This window comes from Elephantulus edwardii, unplaced genomic scaffold (genome assembly GCF_000299155.1).
Source record: "Elephantulus edwardii isolate Elephantulus edwardi_28Jun2011 unplaced genomic scaffold, EleEdw1.0 scaffold00387, whole genome shotgun sequence".
Classification (NCBI taxonomy): Eukaryota; Metazoa; Chordata; class Mammalia; order Macroscelidea; family Macroscelididae; genus Elephantulus; species Elephantulus edwardii.
The window spans coordinates 134,603-137,483 of NW_006400137.1; the positions used below are offsets into that span (position 1 = coordinate 134,603).

At 37.3% G+C, this 2,881-nt stretch overlaps 1 pseudogene; it reads right to left on the bottom strand.

Moving 5' to 3' along the window:
- Nucleotides 1-2,299: 2,299 nt before the first annotated feature.
- LOC102877122 lies at nt 2,300-2,677 on the bottom strand (annotated as a pseudogene).
- Between the last annotated feature and the right edge of the window lie 204 nt (nt 2,678-2,881).

Here is a 2,881-nt window from a genome sequence, read left to right on the forward strand (position 1 = left end):
CAACCCTCATTGCATACTCCTACGATAAAAATAATGCCCTAAAATATAATACTTTTAGACTATTCTTCAATCCATTTTTAAGACTACATTCCTTAACTTTCTGCAGCAAGTGCTTCATGTCTTCCTCGGTTTCTGCAAGCAAGATTGTATCATCTACATAAAGAAGGTTGTTGATGAAACTTCCTCCAATCTTGATGTCTCGTTCTTCCTCACGAAGCCCAGCCTCCTAAATGACCTGTTACATATATAAATTGATGAGGTGTGGATATAGAACATGTCCCTAATTCATTGCTTTCCTGATTTTGAACCATGTCATGTTTCACTGCTCTGTTCTGAGAACTACTCCTGGTTTCACATGAGCACAATCAAGTGTTTTGGGATTCCAATTCTACTCAAGGTTAGCCATAATTTCTTGTGATACACATAGTCAAATACATATGCATAGTCAATGAAACACAGATAGACATTCCTCTGGTACTCTTTGCTTTGAGCCAAGATCCATCTGACATTGGCAATAATGTCTCCAGTGCCACAAGCTCTTCTAAATCCAGCTTGTATTTCTGGTAGTTCTCTGTCAATATACCGTTCCAGCTATTTTTGAATAATCTTCTGCTTTTTTTTTTTCCTGTCACCTGGTCAGTATTTTCCTACTACTGTTCCTTCTTTACTGTTCCCAGTTTTTGTATTTAGTCACCCCTTATTATTAATGCATCTTGGTTGCATATTCACCCAATTTCCAACTACAAAATTTTGCAGAAATCATCTCTTTCCTTCTCTTTGACTCTGGTTGTTGGAGTATGCATTTGAATGATAGTGGTTTTCACTGCTCTTCCTTGTATGCTCATGAATATTATCTTCTCTCACACAAAACTGTATTTCAAGATGGATCTAGAAATTATCTTTTAAACTATGAATGCAACACCATTTCTCCTCAACTTTTCATCTCTAGTGTAGTAGATTATATGATCGTCTGATCGAAAATGTTTCATGACAATAATCTTGTTTTGCCAATACCTAATATGTCAGTATTTGTGTGTATTCTATTTCTTTATTAATGATGTCCAGTTTTCCTACATTCATGGTTCTCACATTCCATGTTCTTCTTCCTTTGTGTTTCCAATTTAAGAGCTCAGCCTCAGTTGCTATACCTGCTAGTTTGTTCTAAGTGTGCTCTATTCTAGATAGGGTTTTGAAGGTCTGTTATTTCAAAATAGAGTGACTAATCATTCTTCCTAGTCGGTCTTAATCTGGATCCTCAGCTTTAAAATAATATCTGACAGACAAGCATTATATTGAAAAGAACAAATTAAAGATACTTCCCACTTACAAAAGTAACCAGTGTATTCAGTGTTGTCCCACCCTCCACCTCAGCTTGTGTGTCTTGTCCTTTTACTTTCTCAGCTCTGTTACCAACCTCTTTCACTCCTGTCTATCCTGTTCCTTCTCCTCCACCCCCAGCAAACCCTTGTTATAATGGCCACAAGTCACTTCTGTGATGTCTTGTGCCTTGAGCTGTTGCTGGTCTCTTACACTGCTGTCTTGCGTTAGGAGACTCTCAGTTCAAATCCTATGTGCCAGCTTATAGAGGGGCTCGGGGAGCAACCCTACAATATAAAGAATAAAATATAATGTGAAGGAGGGACTGTATGAAACACAATACATGCAGGAAACACTATGTATATGTTGTGTTGTTGTTGATTGCCTTCAAGATGAGCGTGACTCATAGCAACCCTATAAACAAAACGCCTAAAGCTTTTCTATAACTATTGACCTTTATCAAAGTTCATAGAGTTTCCAGAGTCATGTTTAGGAAGTGGATGATAAGAATATTAATTAAAAAATTAAAAAATTTAGATTCATTGTTGCACAAGAATAGCAAGGAATAATGAAAGGTAATTGCTATAGGTGTGAAATTTCTTATATGAGGGAGAAAATGTTCTAAATTTTATATTCTAGAGGTTCACACCTCTAGGAGTACACTAAAACTTTTTTAGTTATGTATTTCAAATTTTATGATTTCAATAAAGCCATAAAAGTTCAATGATGTGTATGTGGAGAGAATCTTAATATTGTTGTGCTTTTTGGTCTATATTCACAATGCAACAGGATCATTTTAGTAAAATAGTTCTATCCCCCCCCCCCGTTAAAAGAAATAAGATTCACATACTTCTGAATTTAGTTTAAGATTCACAGCTTTAAAGAATTGTTCTCACAATATAACTTATATTAGAACTACCTGGAGAACTTTTTTTTTGAGTAAAATTTTATTTTTTAGAATGTACAGTTTGGTTGAACCTGTTTAGGCATCTTCTCCAGCAGCTGGGGCATCGCCACCTTGGGTGTTTCTGGTGTAAATCACTTGAGCTCTTTGTTTTGAAACCAGCTTGATAAGCCCTTTACTTAGCAGCTCCTGAAGGGCTGCCCTGGCCTGGGAACCCCGAATCTTCAGTCTCTCTGAGACAACAGCTGGGGTTATAAGCTTATAGTTGGGAACTTCTTTACAAAGTTTGTCATATGTGGCTTTGTCAAACAAGACCAGGTTATTGAGCTTGTCCCGAACTATGCCTTTGGACCACTTCTTCTTCTTGGCCTTGCCCCCAGATTTGTTCACTGGGTCTTTGTCCTTTTTGGCCGACTTCCCGGCGTCTTTCTTCTTCTTGTCATCCTTGGGCTGCATCGCGAAGCTCGGAGAGGAGCTACCACAAGTGCAGCCTTGTTAAGATGTCAGAGAAAAAAAAGCTGGAGAACTTTTAAAAATGAAGATAGATAAGTTTTATACTGAGAGTTTCTGATTCAGTAGATCTTAAATGAGGACCAAGAATTTGAATTTCCTCCTTCCAGGGAGCAATGATGCTTCTGATGAAAAGTTTTCACTAGAAAA